Here is a 20,053-nt window from a genome sequence, read left to right on the forward strand (position 1 = left end):
GCTGCCTGACCCCCACTCGAGCTGGCTGGGCGGGTGGTGTAACTGCTGGTGCTGGTGTCGTTGGTCGAGAACTCTGCTGTAGAGCCCCACTCAATAGCCTAGGACAATCTCTCTTGAAATAACCCAATTCTCCGCACTCGAAACAACCCCTCATCTGACGGAACTGCTGCTCCTGATAACCCAAAGAATTACCTGTAGAAGCCTGAACGGATGAGGCATAATGAGAACTCTACGCTGGTAGTGCACTGAATGAAGACTGGCCTGAGTGAGCACTGTAAAAACCGTGGCTAGCTGATGCACCATGATGAGCTAGACGACCCGTCTGAGCATGTCTGTAAGGAACGACCCCTACCGTGGTAAAACTGACCCTCCTAAAGGAACACCGCTGTAATCACCTGGACCACGCGGCCTCTTAGCCTCCCTCTCTCTACGTTCTTGGCTACGAACCATCTCTATTTGCCGAGCAATGTCAACTACCTCATCAAAAGTAGCACCAGATACCCTCTCCCTAGTCATAAGTAACTGTAGCTGATATGTGAGGCCATCAATGAACCTCATAATCCTCTCCCTATCAGTGGGAACCAACCAGACTGCGTGACGAGCCAACTTAGAAAATCTCATCTCGTATTGCGTCAAAGACATACCATCTTGACGTAACTACTCAAACTGTCTGTGCAGCTCCTCTCTGCGAGACTGCGGCACAAACTTTAACGGAGAACTCCTACCATATAAGTGATACTGCAACAACTGGCTTGTGCCCTTCATAAGCCTCCCACCATCTGAAGGCAGCCACAGAAAACTAAAAAGTAGTGAACGAGACCTCACTGGTCTCCAGAATACCCGTTGTCCGAAGCATCTGTTGACACTTATCCAGAAAATCCTGATCATCCTCTGACTCAGTACCACTAAATGGTGGAGGTCGAAGCCTTTTAAATCTCTCAAGTCTCCTCTGCTCATCATCTACCATAACAAGAACTATCGAGGCCTAAGCAGTTGCAACCGGTTGGGCTGGTAGTGCCCCCGGTATTTGAAGTCCCTGTACTACCTGGTCTGGAGTACGGGCAATAGGGGTATGAGTACCTCCCCCGACCTGAGAAGTGGCAGGTGCGGCCTGAGCCGAAACCACCTGAGCAAGACCAGTACAAACTGTCAATATATGGGCCAGAGCCTCCTGAAGGCCTGGAACCACAATAGGTGTAGCTGGTGCTTGAGCTGGTCCCGCCGGCTTAACTGTATCCGGATTCTTCTCCCGAGCTGGAGCAACTGGTGGTACTACAGGTGATGCTCCAACTGTTGCACGAGATATACCTCGACCTCTACCTCGGCCCCGGCCTCTCGCGGCCCTAACTGGTGGCTGACCGTCCGATCCGGTAGTACGTGTCCTCACCGTCTGATCCGAAATCAACAAATTCGCACGGCAAAATACAAGAAAGTGAAGTTTTCCTTAGGGTTCTGTAACCTCTCGAAGATAAGTACAGACATCTCCATACCGATCCGCAAGACTCTACTAAACTGGCTCATGACTCGTGAGACCTATGTAACATAGGCTCTGATACCAACTTGTCACTTTGGAGGAACCAGGTTCTTCACTAGTACTCTACCTCTTTCTGGGAGGCTTCTTCTTCTCTACTTTCTATTTCTCAGTTTCTCCTTCCTCCTATACTTCATCATCTTTGTCACTCACAAGCTCTTTTTCAGATAATGTTTCCTTCTGCTTGGCAACAACGGTTTTCTTAGAGTTTTTATTAACAAGAGGAGCGGGTTTCTTAACAGGCTTCTCATCACCCATCTCCACTACATCAGCAAGAGGCACATCGTCCTCATCAATCAACTGACTTTTCACAAGCATCCTCCTCTTCTTCTTCTCCTTATTTACTTTCAAGGCAATGTCAAGTGCATCATTTCTCTTGAGAATAAGGCTCTTCTCTCTTTTGGGATCTCTTCTTTCAAGATCTTCTTCTTTATCTCATAGGTTTTTAGATTACCAATGAGTTCATCAATAGTCAGCTTCTGCAAATCCTTGACTTTAGTGATAACATTTACTTTACTATCCTAGGAACCTGGTAACACACTGAGTATTTTTTGAACCAACCTATTTCTTGGGTTGACTTCTCCAAGGGAGTGAAGCTCATTGATAGTGGAGGTAAAACGTGTGTGCATGTCCTGAATAGACTCATCCTCCTTCATCTTGAAAAGCACATACTCAGTAGTAAGCATATCAATTTTGGACTACTTAACCTGAGTAGTTCTCTCATGGGCAATTTAGAGAGCTACTCAGATCTCCTTAGTAGACTGACAAGTTGAGATGAGGTTGTAATCATCTTGCCTGATACCACAGATAAGAATCTTCTTTGCCCTAAAGTTCTTCTCAATGTCCTTTCTATCAGTATCGTTGTACTCTTTTCTTGTTTTTGGGACTGTAACTGTTCCCTTACCAATAGTTTTCATGGGAATAAAAGGTCCATCACATATCACATCCCATAACTATGAGTCCTCAGCCATGATGAGGTCGTGCATTCTTGTTTTTCACCAGCCATAGTATTGGCCGTGGAATCTTGGTGGTCTGTAGGTTGACTGTCCTTGCTCGAAGTTTGGCGGAGCAGCCATGAAGATCCTTTCTAGGTGTTAACCTTTTAGAAAGTGCCTACTCTTATACCAATTGATAGAAACTAAGGGTTCACCAAACAGTATAGAGAACAAGGTTCTCTATCAGTTCCCACAGTAAGCAACAGTAAGTAAATAACACATAATATTTGCGTGAAAAACTCCCAGCTCACGGGATTAAAAATCACGACCTACTCTGATAGGATTTCAACTTCACTAACCGAGCAAACTTCAGATTATGACCTATTACAATCTAGGAATTAAACTCTTAATCCCTCAACTTTTACAATAATTCTATTGTAAGCTCTTTGTAATAACTCTATTATAAAGTCACTCTCTTGACTAACTCTAGACAACAACCAAAAGCAATGACAGTTAAATGATGTCCAACTAAATATTTCTAACACTTTATGTAGGAATTATATATAAATAACATAAGACAAAGACACAACAATACTAAAGGACACACAACATATTCAATGCTAGGATCTGATCCTTTGTTTTGTAGCTGCTTTGTTCATCAATGCACCTGAGGGAAACAAAGGCGGCTACGCACTTGAAAAATATGTGTTTATGTAATTGCAAGTAGGGCTGTGCATGGATCGGATCGGATTTAGCACATTTCGGATCGGATTTTTGGATTTCGGATTTTAGAAAATGCAATCCAAATCCGATCTGAATTAATATCGGATCGGATCAGATCGGATTTTTGAATTTCGGATCGGATTATTATGCCTCAAAGTTGCAAACTCATATATATATTTTCTTTGTAAAAGAGGCAGTACAGTAAGAAAAATTCCTGTTTATACAATTATGAGAGTACTATGGTGCCAATAGAGCTAAATCCATCAACTGTAAAGGTAATAACTTGGAGGAAAATGTAATGGAAGTACTAATTATCCGAATTAAAGTTTAGAATTTATACATGCCCTAATAATTTCAGATTTTGGATCGGATCAGATCAGATCGTATTAAAATTATACCAATCTGAATCCGATCCGAAATCTGAAATTTTAATAAATACAATTCCAAATCCGATCCAATCCCAAATCCGAAATTGAACGGATCGATTCGGATTTCGGATATTCGATCCAAATGAACAGCCCTAATTGCAAGTGTTAGGTCAACACCTTGTAATATGCTGTTTATATATGTGAGATGATGAGGTTAGTTACAAGGGCATTTCCAGTTTAGCAAATTGCAGTTATGTTGTTGTACTGTTGCAAGTACAATGCAACAGCTTTAACAACTATAGAGTTGACTTGCGCGACGAACTGAAGAACTGATCATGTTTGTTCCCTCTGTTGTTTCCTCATTTGTTTTCCCTGAGAATTAAACCAGTCAACATGGTATGTTGCAAAGAGCACAAGACAACTGATTGTATCAGGTTGCAATCTCGTTTTTCCATGAAATTTGACAAATCATCAAAATCACACTCGCATAACTTATCAAGTAAGCATAATGGTTTAATCAAAAACCCAACTTAATTACAAAGGTTCAAAATTCAAATAAGTTTCAAGCAGACACGATCGAACTGATTTAATTAAATCAAAATTAAGAAAAATGGAATTGAATCGAAAATAAAAGAAAAATTGAACTGCACTGATCGACCGATTCTCACTCCTATTGATTGCTACGTGCTTCCTTAGAGAGTAGATATCAATTAATTTAACATGCAAATGTATCTTAGTTTCATTATAATCCAACAAATACATTACTATAGTTTTGAAAATTTCAAACTTGAAGCAACTTGATCTTTAATTCCTTTTTTACAGTACAACTTTCTGTCTCTACCAATTCCACTTGGGTCTTGTTCTCCTGTACAAGTTTCTCACCTAGAAGATAACTATATACTATAGAAAAGAATAATAAAAGACTATCATAGAAAAGAATAATAAAAGACTATCATCAGGCTTCCAGTAAGTCTTTGTAGTTTACCTTGATCAATATTATTACTTTCTTTATTCAGTAGTTAGTTCTTGTTACTTTCATGGAGGTTCAAGAAGGAAAACTTTTGATCAGTTCAAAACGTTAACTTGACATTTTCTTTATTTTGCGTGTTAAAGGTTAATTAAGCACAAGTGTATGTTAAAAAATTATTTTTGTGTCACTATAAGTAGATCCTCTGATAAACTTGATTTCACAAAGCATCTCAAAAAGTTTTAAGAAATGGCTCAACCTAAAGTTAGCAAAATAAGCATCTGTGCTGTCCTCTTTTGCTTTCTTCTTATGTTTGCTTCTGGTGAGTAATTGTTACTCATGTATAGTTTACGTTTGTGTTAATTTCTAGCTTTTGAGGGTTGTTCTCATTGGCATGGCCACATCGTTTTGTGATTTTTTTCTGTGTATATAATTTTCTCAAAAACAATATGTATAGATATATACAATAGGCTGAGATGCCGCTTCAAAATACACAGTAAATATCAATTTGGTACATGAAATAACTTGTTAAAACAACCGCAATCACAGATAAGGGCAGAGGCACAAGCAAGCTACAAGTTTGGTCGAACCAAGTAATCTTTCCTCAAATAGTGTAGTTGATATTTAGAATTCATTAAATATATACAAATATTCAGACTCAGTCATTTACAGTTAAAGTTGTTATTCTAAAATTCAAAACCCATTAGATAAAAATTCTGACTCAGCCTGTGATCACAAACCCAAATTTACTTACAGGCTGAATTGTGACTACAGGTCTACACCGTTTGCACAAAATACTACATAAGGCATGCGCCACTAGACTTGTTCCATTGGATAAGAGTGGGATTTTTGAATGGTCACCTGATCTATAAGCTTGGATTTGATCATCTGTATCCTTGGCGTAATTTTGAAATGACTTTTTTTTGGCAAAAATCCGTAAAGAAATGAACCAAATAGCATGCTTCGATCATTTTGTAGCCTAAAAGTGTGTTTGGCTAAGTTTATAAGTTCATCAAATTAGCTTATAATTACATTTTAACTTATCTTGGGATGTGATATAAAGCTATAAGTCAAAATCAATTCAACTTAGAGGGTGTTTGGATTAGCTTTAAGCTAGTCAAATCAGCTTTTAAGCTTTTTTTTTTTAGCTTTTTTCGGTATTGGGCAAAGTCAAAAAGTACTTAAAATAAGTTAAAAACTACTTAAAACAAGTCAAAAGCAACTTATTACTTTTTGGTTTAAAAGCTATTTCCGTTGAAAAGCCATTTTTTTTAAGCCAATCCAAACGGGCTCTTAATAGTTTTCAATTTATAAGCACTTATCGTTCCTCCTTTTCTTTACAAAGATACTATTAAATTTATAATTTCTTATAAAAATTACGAGGGTATTTTAGGTATTTTAACAAAAGAACAACTTATGATCAGCACTATTTTAACACAACAAATCAAGTACTTATTATCAGTTTCAGTACTTTTATCCAAACACTTAATTATCTTCTTATAAAATACGTTTCATCACTTAAAATATAGCATATATAACAATAACCTAGAGGAATTCTAAGTACCTTTACTATGGTTCTGTGTGCAGAGGTGCAAATAACAGAAGCAAAACACTGTGGGAAGCCTAGCAAAAGCTGGAATGGGAAGTGTTTTCCCAAGAAGTGTAACCATTGGTGCAAGAACAAGGAAGATGCAGATTATGGAAATTGCTATCATGGAGATTGCTATTGCTATTACCATTGCTGAAAATAAATGGATCTGAATCTATTGCCATTTCATATATAAATGGAACTATTTGTCTTATGTAATATATATATATAGATAAATAAATGGTGCTATTACGTGGTTATAGCACCTATGGCCATAACCTATATGGTCAATCTAAATGTCTTTGTTACATGATGTGTTAATGTAAAATATTACGTCCATGTGTTTGGAAATATTTGATATCCTTTTCGTTTCCCACTCTTTATATAATAATTTTGGCACAAAAAGATTAAAATTTTGGATCACAAAGTGGACGCCCTACATACTAGCACCCTTGCCATTTGCAATTAGATTTAATTGAATTTTAACTAGTAAAGGCAAGTCAGTTATTATTTTATCAAATTACCAATTAGTGATTATAAAAACAAATACTTGTAACTATTTAATAAATAATTCGATTGTGTAAATAATTTTTTAATACGTAGAACTTAAACTCTTTACAGTTTATTGAGCTTGGTTTTGACCTTGTTTTTCTTGTTATATACTCTCTCCTTCTCAATTGATCAGATGACACATTTCGCTTATCGAAAGTCAAAATGTGTGAAATTTGACCAATATTTAATTTTTTTTTAATCATATTGACATGATAAAAAATTGCAACTTACAATATTTTTCATATAGTTTTTGAATATCTAAATTTTAATTTTAAATGCTGCGTTGAACTAATCCAATTTAGCTTTAAAATTTAATTAAATTGAAATATGTCATTTAAATTGAAATAGAAGGGGTAGAAGAACGGATAATATGGATAAGAATGCAAGTAATATGTCTCTTAGCAACTTTTATTAATGTATATAAGACATATCTCTAGGGCGAAATTTTTTCCCCCCCCTCCTACTTTTAACAATTAAAATCCCCCCTTATCCTCCATAATGCTTATTTATTGTGACTGCTATCTGAAAAGGTATTATTGCTGCTATTAAGGAAAATTTGGGCTTCTGATTTTTCCCTTAGCCACAGTAATAACAGACACAAGCAAGTGCTTGGCAAGCTCCCCCAAGAGCCTCTTCTTGACTTCTGCATTGTGTGTTACAATGATCGCTGTTGAAACACCAACCACGCCATGTTCCACTGTACCTCTCGCAACTCTCTTCAGCATTGACACTTGGCATCTCTAAGAGAGGCATAAAAATCAAATGGACCAAGGGACTTTGTTAGTAGTAGTTTCGACAATATTTGGCTGAGGCCGAAGTTGAAAGAGTATTTTAAAGTTGAATCTTATGTTAGGACATGAATCTTACTTGGAAAAGAGTAAAAGAATTGTGAGTAAAAATTATTGTTTCTTTTGACTTCACATCTGCGTTCAGTACCTAACATAAAAATAGTACGGGCTAGCCAGTTTTCGGACTGGTAATTTAAAAATAGCTAGCTTTTGCAAAGTCATTGAAAAATAACTATTATTTTACTGCAACACGGAAAGTTCGAGCATAATAAACTGGAGATTGGAGCACCTGTGTATGAACTTCCAGCATATTATGCTGGAACTCCAATATATTATAATAGAGTTCCAGTTTATTTATACTGGAACTCCATCATAGTATATTATGTTGGAAGTTCACATGTAAAAAATTCGAACTCCAGTATATTATGCTGGAATATTTTCTGAAATTTGAACAGTATTTTCGTTCAAATTTATCTTTACATGAAAAGTGACTAAATTTTGATTACTTTTGAAATTTTGTCTATTTTTCAATTACCACTTGTAAATCTGGCTATTTTCGAATTTCACTCGTACATAACTCATCAGAATTCTGGCCTGAAAGTGATAATATTTGGAAGCAGAGAAATCGCTATGGAAATTTACTCTAGGGTTAGAGAAGATTCGAGAGAAAAACCATGGCTCAGATCTTTTCACATTAGTTAATGTTCCTTCTGTCCAATTGTACAAAGAAAATAATATATATACAATGGGCCTAAATGTACCCGGATCGGACCTAACAAACTCAAGTTCAATAATATAAAATAATGCAATACATTAAGTTACAACTATTGGACTTATATTAAGTTTGGGCCTATTTCTATCGTGGGCCAGAAGCTGAATATCCTTCAAGTCCAACATCCCCTCCCCCCCAAGTTGGACGGGAAAATCACCTTCAACTTGGAAAGGAATTGATGATGACTCTGCTAGGAAGAGGTTTGGTAAGAATGTCTGCCAACTGCTTAAAAGTAGATACGTGATCCAAGTGAATCAGGCCTTCACCCAACTTGGAGCGAATGAAGTGAAAATCCACTTCAATATGTTTTGTACATTTATGGATGACTGGATTCTTAGCAATATGTATAGCAACTTGATTATCACAAAAAACGAAAATCGGAAGAGAGACGGGAACATGTAGATCAGACAAGAGTCGAACCATCCAAGTTAATTCAGCCACAACCTTGCTAATGGCTCTATATTCTGCTTCAGCAGAAGAAAGAGAGACAACAGGTTGTTTCTTGGACTTCCAACCAATCAAACTTTCACCCAAAAGACTACAGAAACCAGTAACAGATCGCCTTGTATCAACACAAGCAGAACAATCACTATCTCTATAGGCACTCACAGTGAGATCAGAATCATTGGAGTAGAAAAAACCAATATCTAAAGTACCTTTAAGATACCTCAGAATGTGTAATGCATCAGACATATGAGGAACGCGAGGACACTTTAAAAATTCACTAAGATGTTGTACAGCAAAACATATATCCGGCCTAGTATGGGTCAAGAAAAGCAACTTGCCAACCAAACTCCGAAAGGATTCAGGTTTATCCAAGACTTCGCCACTATCAGCGGATAACTTCTCATAAAGTTCCAAAGGGCAAGCAACAGGAGAAACATCTTCATATTTATATTCAGAGAACAAATCAGATACAAATTTCTTCCGATTCAACAGAAGACCTGAAGGAAAATAAGATATTTCAATGCCCAAAAAGTAACGTAACTGACCCAAGTCTTTGATCTTGAATTGGGCATGGAGAAACTGTTTCAAGGCAGAGATTTCGTTAGCATCATTCCCTGTAAGAATTATATCATCAATATACACAGCCAAGGCTGTGAAAGACCTAGGAGAACCCTTGACAAAAAGAGAATAATCATTGAAGGAATAAGAATAACCCCGAGAGCATAAAGCATGAGATAATTTTACATACCACTGCCGAGAGGCTTGTCGGAGACCATATAAGGATTTTTGCAATTTACACACTAAAGGGGCAGAAGTGGAAGAACTAGCAGCAGAAATGGAAAGGCCTTTTGAAAACAGAGAAATCGCCATGGAAATTTACTATAGGGTTAGAGAAGATTCGAGAGAAAAACCATGACTCAGATCTTTTTCACATTAGTTAATGTTCCTTCTGCCCAACTGTACAAAGAAAACAATATATATACAATGGGCCTAAATATACCCGGACCGGATCTAACAAACTCAAGTCCATTAATACAAAATAATGCAATACATTAAGTTACAACTATTAGACTTATATTATGTTTGGGCCTGTTTCTGTCTACGGCCAGTCGGCCACGTCCGTTGAGTCGCTCATAGAACTCGAGATCTCACTATAATATTAGATGATGAATGAAAATTAACCATTATTTCACTTGTATACTTATCACATAAAGTGTGTCAGTATTTCAAATGCAGAAATTCAATATCTGCATATACTGATGGTCAAACTAATGTATTTAATTTCCAAATACTGAAATATGAGTACTATTAATTTATGATCAAGACTGCTGAAGCTATATTATAGCCTTATAGGGCATGCATCACTCTAGCCATAATTTTATGAATAGAAGTCTAAGTAGTATTTATCAAATATAGTTATCATTATAACTTTTGGTTTTTATGTCTTGGAAGTTATTAACATTTCGGCAAATTCTTTTAAAATAAAAGTACTTAATGAAGAAAACACAAACATCTCTAAAATTTGCGTCCAAATTTTCCAATATGTAGTATCGGCTCGGCAGATCTAACTACCCAGCCGGTTGTTTTGAGAATTAGTGTCTCGTTCGGCAGCTTAAGGTCTCGAACAACTTCGTATTATGTAATATGACTTGCCTGTATGGTCGAGTTCAGTTTTCGGATGATTGCGGATAAATTTGGAAGAAGGATTCTTGTTTTAGAAGTTTAAGCGTTAAGAGTTGACCGGAATTTGACTTTTATGTAGACGACTCCGAAATGGCATTTTGATGATTCCAATACCTTTGTATGGTAATTTTTGGCTTAGGCGTGCGTCCGGATTTGGATTTGGACGTCCGTAGGGTAATTTGAAGTATTTTTGGCGAAAATTAGAAAGTTGAAGTTTTGGAAGGTTGAGAGGTTTGTCCAAGAGTTGACTATGGTGATATCGGGGTCGGAATACGATTCTGAAAATTGGATTAGCTCTGTTATGTCATTTGGAACTTGAATGCAAAATTTGACGTCATTCCGTGCTTGATTTGATATGTTTCAGCGCGCGTTTTGGAAGTTGGAAGATTTAAAAATTTATGAGTTAGATTTGAGGTGCGATTTGTAGTTTAGACATTTTTTGATGTGATTTGAGGCCTCGAGCAGGTCCACATTATATTATGGAACTTGTTGGCATGTTTCGACGGGGTCCTGAGGGCCTCGGGTGTGTTTCAGATCGGCAACGGGCCATTTCTTCAGCTTTTTGAGTTGCTGGTTTCTGGTGTTGTTGTTGCTCTTCGTGATTGCGTAAGGTTTCTTGGAGCTCGGGGATTTTGTTCATCGCGATCGTGGTCATGCGTTCGCGAAGCTTATGCAGTCAGATGTCCGCATTCGCAACTGTCTCTCCGCATTCGCGTAGTGGAGTTGGGCGCTGGTGGTCATTTCTTCATCGCGATCGCGAGTCTCTTTGTGTATTCGCGTAGTTTGTTTTCTTTATTCATCGCGTTCGCGATGTATTTGATGCGAACGCGAAGCGTTAATTGTGCTGGGCAGATTATAAGAACTCTATTTCGAGGGTTTGGCCATTTTTATCACATTTTGAGTTGTAGACCTCGGATTTGAGCAATTGTTCATGGGTTTTTTCAAGCAAATATTTGGGGTAAGTGTTCTTCACTCAGAATTGATTATACTTCATTATTTCATCTTTATTTTTATCATTAAATTAGTATTTTGAGTTGAGGAAAAATGGAATTTTTTAAAGAAATCTTTCAAAATGTAAAATGAGGGTTTGAAGGGTGATTCGATATCGGAATTTGGTAATTCTTGTATGGTTGAACTCGTCATCGAATGTGTGTTCGATTTTTATAAATTTTATTGGGTTATGAGGTACGGGCCCGTGGGTTGAGTTTTGGGTTGACTTTTTAGTTTTTGTTAAAGATTGAAACTTTATTATCCGGAATTATTTCATATGAGTTTTATTTATGATTTGAAGTTATTTTGGCTAGATTTGAGACTTCCAGAGGTTGTTTCACTCGAGAAGGTCATTTTAGAATATCGATCTAGCTTATTTGAGGTAAGTATCTTGCCTAACTTTGTGGGCGGGGGAGGGGAAACTACCCCTTAGGATTTGAGTCATTTGTACTAATTGTGTCGTGTGAAGGCCGTATACGCGAGGTGACGAGTACGTGCTCGAGCTTAATTGTGGAAATTTGACCGTTTAGGGCTTTTAGGTTCTTATGTTCATTAGATATGAAGTTGTTTTGTCATGTTAAATCCCCCATTTACTAAATTCACTTTTACATGTCTTATTTGGAATTAATTGTTTTATGTTCTACCCTTATTGCCGATTAAACTTTTATGTGTCTTAACTGAAGTTGTTGCCACTTCTATTGCCATGCTATCCTTCCCTAATTGCTTATCCTTAGTTAAAATTATTATTATCTTTTATGTAATTTGTTTATCCTTAAATGAAGTTACTATTATCTTTTATGTAATTTCTTGTCCTTAATTAAATTTGTTGTATCTCTTCCGTATTTGCTCAACCCTAAATGAAGTTTTGTTATTCCTTATCATTGTTGATTTATCCTTATTTGGAATTATTGATTCGTGTTATCTCTCTTATCGTCGAATTGTATTTTTGCGGAATCATTACTACACATTATTTCTTCCTTGTTGAGCTATTCTTATTGAGACTATTATTCCCTATTGTGTCCTTTGTGAGCTCATTCTTCCGTCTCTTTATGTTCTAAAGTTCTTGAGTTGATTTGCTTGTCGTATTCCCGTGTTATTGCCGATGTTTCTGTTGTATACAGTGTTGTTGAGCCGAGGGCTATGTGTGGTTGTGATATTGAAACTGTTTTTGATGAAATGTTGTGGCATGTGAGCACATATTGTAAAAGTCATTTATTTGAGTTGTTATGTTTGGCACACGTGTTGTTGTTGGGAGAATTGTTATGTTGTTTGCATGAGGTTTCTACCGTACTGTTGTTATGTTGTTTGCACGAGGTTTCTGATGTGCTGTTGCTACATTGTTTTCACGAGGTTTCTGCCGTGCGTTTGTTATTATATTTGCACGAGGTTTCTGCCATGTGGTTGTTATTGTGTTGCACAAGGTTTTTTTCGTGTTGTTGTTATTATTGATACGCATATGGTGATATAAGGTCTGAGTATTGAAACGCATGCAGTAATATAAGGTGGGCTTGAAACGCGTGGCTAGTAAGGGAACTACTAGAAGCCATGCGGTGTAATAAGGTGGGCTAAAACGTGGGATGTTATTTCAGGAAAAATAATTTTTTAAATTAAATGTAAAGGCTCCCACTGTGATATAAGGAGAGTTTGTGATTCACTTTATGATTTGAGACTACGAGGCGGTACCTCATAGGGCTCTTGTTGACATTTCCATATTGTTTATACTTGTCTTTGATTGTTGTTTTCTTAGCATACTATTAATTTTTTTCCTCCGTGTTGCACTGTTTGCTCAGTTCTATAAAGCTAATCTTGTTGTACTAGTCATTGCTTTAACGTCATTGTTGTCTTTATTACACTGTACGTTTCATGGTGATTGTTTCTTATGTGTCATTCATTGTCTCTACTCTTATTTGTTGACTTGAATTGTGGTAGAACACTTGCACAAGTATACACGTAATTAAATCACTCATATCGGTTTTAGAAGATGAATCCTGATGTTATTGACCATTATACGCACTCTTGTCAACTTGCCTTCTGTGTAAGGATTGTTTTATTGGCATGCGAGTTGTCCGTACGGTTATGAGTTGTAATATGGGCACAGGATGCCAAGTGATTAGGGTTCATGAATTGGGACCTATGAGCTATGATTGTGAGGTTCGGTACCTCGTGGAAAAGCTTGAACAGATCTGGTGTGGAAGCAGTTGTTCTTATTTGAGTGGTTGATGGTTTTCCTTTATTTGGCTTCACCGGACTTAGACTGTGTTCAACGTACTCTAAAGCACTATTTCCTGAATGCTTCCTGTTAAATATTGTTATTACTAGTGTATCATTGAAAGTATTGTTTTGTATTCCTTATTCTGCATAGCTTTATATTAATATTGTTTCTCTATTAGTGCACCTTCACACTTGTTCGGGTTGTTAAGTCCAGTAGGTGTCTTGCCTGTCCCTCGTCACTACTGCACCGAGTTTAGTCTTGATACTTACTGGGTACCGTTGTGGTGTAGTTATACTATGCTTCTGCATATTTTTGTACAGATCCAGGTGCCTCGGTTATTGTTGATTTTTAGCTAGCTAGTCGAGCATTACTGTGGAGACTCAAGGTAAACCTGTCGTAATGTTCGCAGGCCTCGGAGTCACCTTCTGATATTGTACTTATACTGTTTAATTCTATTCCAAATAGTTATATTTAGGGAGTTTCTATCAAACTCAGTAGAGCTTATGACTTATACTACCGATTTTGAGATTGTAAGTAGTGTATAAAGATTTTTATTTCATATTTAACAATTTATGGTTGAATTCTTCTATTAATTTAGTAAGTGTTAGGATTACCTAGTCTTAGAGACTATGTGTCGTCACGATATTCTACGGAGGAAAATTGGGGTCGTGACAAGTTGGTATCAGAGCTCTTGGTTCATAGGTGCTACGAGTCATAAGCGAGTTTAGTAGAGTCTTGCAGATTGGTACGAAGACGTCTGTACTTATCTTCGAGAGGCTACGAGACTATTAGGACAGTTTCACTTCTTTCATTCATATCGTGCAAGTTTATTAATCTGAGAGTTTGAACCTTTGTCATTCTATTCTCTCACAAATGGTAAGGACGCGAGCTGCAGTTACCGATGATGCTGCCCCCAGAGCCGGTATTGCTAGGGGACGGGTCCGGGGCAGAGGTAGAGGTCGAGGAGGAGCACGTGCTACAGCTAGAGCACCTGTCAGAGTAGCTGTTGATGAGCCGCCAATAGCTCTTGTTGTGGGACAGGCACCGGAGGCGCCTATTGTGACCTCATGATTTCAGGAGACTTTAGCACAGTTCCTGAGCATGTTTGGTACATTAGCTAGGGCGGGGTTAATTCCGGTTGCACCAGCTACTTCACAGATCGGGGGAGGAGCTCAGACTCCCACTGCCCGTACTCCAGAGCAGCGAGTCCTCGTTGGTCAGGTTCGAGGTGTCATGCTGACACAGCCTGTGTCCCAGTTCAGCCCGTGGTTAGGGTAGCAGCATCTGAGGGAGAACAACTTAGATTTGTGAGGTTCAAGAAGTAATAACCTCATACTTTCAGTGGTTTAGCTTAAGATGATATGCATGGGTTCCTAGGGGAGTGCTAACGTATTCTACACACTATGGGTATTGTGGAGACGAGTGGGGTTGCTTTACTACATTCCAGCTTAAGGGAGCGGCATATCAGTGGTGGCGAGCATACGAGTTCGGTAGTCCAGCCGATGCAGCTTCACTTTCATGGGTTCAATTTTCAGGGATGTTCTTGAGACAGTTTGTTCCCCAGACCCTTCGGGATGCATGGTGCGTGGAGTTTGAGAAGCTGTGCCAGGGCACTCTGTCGGTGTTAGAGTATGCCGTTAGATTCAGTGATTTGTCCAGACATGCACTTGCTTTGGTTTTTACAGTCAGAGAGCGAGTCCGCAGGTTCATTGAGGGGCTCAATCATGATCTTCGGTTCAGGATGGCTCAGGAGTTGGAGTGGGATGTTCCATTTCAGCAGGTAGTAGAGATCGCCCGCCGATTAGAGGGCATGCAGGGTCAGGAGAGAAAGGGCAGGGAGGCTAAGAGGCCTCGTAGACCGGGAGGACCTACTGGTCCCTATTTTGGAGGCAGGGTACAACATGGTAGATGTTTTGTGGGTCAGCCAGTTCAGTTTGCACTTCAGGCTTCGCACGGTGTTCCAAGTGCCCATGGGTATCACGGTACCTGCACCAGACAACTTTCATAGCCACGTCATTAGAGAGGTTTCTTTGAGTGTGGAGATACCAGCCACATGGTGAGAGATTGTCCCAGACTCCGGACAGATGTGTCGCAACGGGGTATTCGGGCTATGAGTTCTGATCCAGTTGCTGATATCCCTGCACCGCCAGCTTGGGGTGCAGGTCAAGCAAGTAGAGGGCGCCCAAGAGGGGAGGCCCGACCCTTTTATGTGCTTTCTGCGGTAGAGTTGAGGTCGTTGCACCAAATGATGTTGTATAGGTATGGTTTCGATTTGTTATAGAGGAGCATCATTCGTATTTTGTTTAAGTTCTACTTATCGGGGTGGGTCCTCCTATTTTACTTCACATATGGGTGAGCTTCCAGATTTTGTACTATGCTTATGTGTTTACCCCTGTTGGAAGATTTTATAGTGGTAGGACGTGTCTATCATTTTGTTTTTATTCATTATTGAGTGTTATGAGACTAGAGGTGGCCTTCTGTTACTCATTTCGGTAGTTTTGATGTGATTTCTGGGTGGTTTGTTATGATTTGTGAATTAGATGCTCTACCGGTGTGGGAGTTCAACATGTGTTGTGACCTTGCTAGAGGAAATTGAATTAGTGAAAGGTTTCGGTTGGTATGATGTGTAATCTACTTGTGATTCAGAGCTGAGGATGGGACCCTCGTCATTACTCCACCGATATTAGTCTTGGTACTTATAGGGTACCGTTGTGGTGTACTCATACTACGCTTCTGCACATTTTTGTGCAGATGCAGGTGCCTCAGTTATTGTTGATTTTTAGCTAGATGGTCGAGCATTGCTGTGGAGACTCAAGGTAAATCTGTCATCACGTTCGCATGCCTCGGAGTCACCTTCTGATATTGTACTTGTACTGTTTAATTCTATTCCGAACAGTTATATTTAGGGAGTTTCTATCAAACTTAGTAGAGCTTATGACTTGTACTACCGAATTTGGGATTGTAAGCTGTGTATAAAGATTTCTATTTCATGTTTATCAGTTTATGATTGAATTCTTCTATTAATTCAGTAAGTGTTAGACTTACCTAGTTTTAGAGACTAGGTGTCGTCACGACATCCTACGGAAGAAAATTGGGATCGTGACAGCAGATCACTAAACTTCACCTATTAATTTTAGATACGGATCACTAAACTTCACCTATTATAAAATAATTAAAAGTGCAGAATTATTTTTTGCCACATTAAAAGTAACTAAATTTTACTCAATATAGCAATAGAGTGAAACTATTTTCTGTCACATTAAAATAACGAACTTTACCTACTACAATTATAACACTAAGTCACTAAGCTTTATCCACTCTCAGGGTTAGAGCTATTAAAAGTGGAAGGGCTAACGTGGATCCACTTTGTCGAAATATATTAGAGTAAAAATAAAATTCTTTGATTATATATGAATTATTGAATCCCTTTGACACAAGATGAAAATTCTAATATATATAAAGGGGAGTTCAAAAGCTGCTTTTATCAGAAGTTTGAATCTCAATGATAACATTCTCATGTTTTCTCGAAACGTCTTATGTAAATTATTGGCCTTGTCACTGCTCACTATAATAATGATTGAAAATAATATAACATGGACAAATAGTGAAATAAATATATGAAAATTTCAAGAGATTGGGCACACACCTAATGACACAAAGATGAATAACAAGAAGAAAAGGACGAGAGGAACTCGTGATCCAACCATTTCTTCTTCTGATATATAGCTAGTTCAAGAAACTGTTTAATTCTGCATATTTTTATAGTGCAAACTTCTCCTCTTCTGTTAAGTAAATAAGGGAAAGTAAAATCGACAAGAAGCATTGTCGATTACTCGATTTAGTGACAATTCCAAGAAGAATATTGAGGTTTTAGTTTCCTCGTAATTTTCAATTTGAATACGTCTTATTCCTTTCTGCTTGTCTGCTGTCCAAAATGGCCGGAAGGTACACTTTCTCTAATATATTATTAAACGCTTTCTCTAATAATCAGGACAAATAATCTCACCTTCTATAGGGAATAAAACAATAAATAATCACACTTTTTATATGGGATATAGATAATATCATATTTTACTATAAATTTTATCATAATGTTCACTAATACCACACTCAAATACTGAAAAATTTTGATCTCAAAATTTATACTGGAATAAACCCCTAATTCCTATAACCCAATGGCCATTTGATACTTATTGATCTAATTCTGTCACGATCCGAAATTCTAATATCGGGATCGTGATGACGCCTAATATCTACTTGCTAGGCAAGCCAACATTAGATAATTAAGCATCAATTTTAAGAATTTAAAACAGCATAACGTTAATAATTAACGATCAACAAAACTGAATTACATAAGATAAATCCATATCATAACACAGTCTAGTCTATTCCCGAAAATTTGGTGTCACTAGTACATGAGCAACTAGAATATTACAAATAAAGTCTGAACAAATACAACTATTTGAAATAAGATAAATAATAAAGACATAATAGAAGGGGACTTCAGGGATTGCGAACGCTAACAGCTCTACCTCAAGTCTCCAACTATAATTCGATCCAGGCAAGAACTCCTCTATACGCCGCTGGGACCAATGTCAGTATTTGCACAAGAAGTGCACAAGTGTAGCATGAGTATAACCGACCCCATATACTCTATAAGTGTCGAGCCTAACCTCGACAAACTAGTAACGAGGTTATGACAAGACACTCACAATAAACCTCTACGAATAATGATAATAACAGAAAGCAGGAATATAGATAAGGCAGTAAGCTCATATAGACAAACCCGAAAGTCAACTACCAGAGGGCCCCAAAATAATATGTTCTCAAATCTCACATCACATTACCGGAATAAATTCTACAACATCTAACAGTTACTGCACATCATACTCCGTTACTGCACGCAAACCGATCCATAATTATATCTCAATAACAACTCTCCTCTGTTGCGACACGTAACCCGATCCGCAAATATATATAAATATCGTCGCGGCGTGCAACCTGATCCCAAACAGTAATACCAATATTTGTTGTTGCCTGCAATCCGATCCCACACAATAATATCAATAACTGTTGGGGCGTGCAACCCGATCCCACACAATAATATCAATAACCATTGCGGTGTGCAATCTGATCCCACACAACAATAATAATAGGAATGTTCACACAACTACAGCGTAGTTCGAATAAAATGCAATAAATGAACTACATAATTATGGACATAAGGCGGATAAAAGTAGTTATCTAATAACACACGAGGTCAAAAAAGTAAGTAAAGACAATTAATAAATAAAGATATGGATACATAAAAAGAATTAACAATTAAAGTATGTAACGGCTACGGCATGAATTTAACAAGTAAAAGCAAGTATCAATTAAATTATTTAACAAGTAATAATATGGATTTAATAAAGACATAAAATAATTGTAAATAATAAATAAATACTCTAACCCACATGCTTTAACCTGTAACGGTGCATATACACTCGTCACCTCGCATATATATCATTTCCCCACATAATTCATATAACAAATAGGCCAACAAGTCTTAATTCCTCAAATCAAAGTAAGACACAATACTTACCTCACTTTGCAACCAAATCAATCAACCAACAAGGGCCTTGCCTTTCGAACAAGCCTTCAAACCAGCCGAATCTAGCCAATTTCAATCAAATAATTCAAAGTAAGCTTTAGAAACTACCCACGAATGAAAAAGATTCAATCTTTGATGGATTTTAAAAAGTCAACAAAAGTCAACCCTATGCCCGCTTAGTCAAAATCTGATATCCTGACCAAAATACGATTACACGTTCACCCCCAGAGCCCGATTATGTGATTTGTTTCGAAATTCGACCTCAATTTGTAGTCTAAATCTCAATTTTATAAAAAATTCAAATTCTACCCGAATCCCTAATTTCTACCATGAAAATTCTAAATTTGATGTTAAATCTCATGAAAAATAATGTGGGAATTGAAAGAAAGTGGATTAGAGTTACTTACTAATGATTATGGGAAGAAGAAATTCTTGAAATATTGCGTCTAGAATGTTTAGGGTTTAGAAATGGTGTAAAATAAGCTAAGTCCTGCTTTTCTCCTCCTTTATGCAGCTACAGGTGTTGCAATCACGAACTCTTGTTCGCAATTGTGACCATCGCAAATGCGAAACACAGGTCGCAAATGCGAACTATGCCCCCAGCCTGCATAAGTCACAAATGCGATAAAAACAAGTAAATGCAAAATTTATGAAAGGATTTTGTGATGACCCAATAGGTCATTTACAGTTCTAACCTTAAATTTTGTATTTCGAAACCTCGATTAGCTCCGTTTTGCCTTCCTCGATTTCTGTGCACAGTCTGTGTCTTTTCCGAAAAGTTTTTACGTGAAATTTGATAAAAATATAAAATCGTGCCTTAAAACTAATTTGAGTTGACTTGACTTCGCTCAATGTTTTGCGAAAAATGGACACGGCTCAGTATTTAACGATCCTGGTGGGTTCG

At 37.6% G+C, this 20,053-nt stretch overlaps 2 long non-coding RNA genes across 2 annotated transcripts; one reads left to right on the plus strand and one right to left on the minus strand.

Moving 5' to 3' along the window:
• Positions 1-4,737: 4,737 nt before the first annotated feature.
• LOC104093951 (uncharacterized) lies at positions 4,738-6,465 on the plus strand. The gene is made up of 2 exons (XR_011411947.1): positions 4,738-4,846; positions 6,112-6,465. It is a non-coding gene; the product is annotated as an uncharacterized lncRNA (long non-coding RNA).
• A 591-nt stretch (positions 6,466-7,056) lies between these two features.
• LOC138900958 (uncharacterized) lies at positions 7,057-17,324 on the minus strand. Its single transcript, XR_011412350.1, has 2 exons — positions 17,203-17,324; positions 7,057-7,404 (listed from the first exon to the last, which is right to left on the minus strand). It is a non-coding gene; the product is annotated as an uncharacterized lncRNA (long non-coding RNA).
• Between the last annotated feature and the right edge of the window lie 2,729 nt (positions 17,325-20,053).

This window comes from Nicotiana tomentosiformis, chromosome 11, assembly GCF_000390325.3.
Source record: "Nicotiana tomentosiformis chromosome 11, ASM39032v3, whole genome shotgun sequence".
In the NCBI taxonomy this organism is placed as follows: Eukaryota; Viridiplantae; Streptophyta; class Magnoliopsida; order Solanales; family Solanaceae; genus Nicotiana; species Nicotiana tomentosiformis.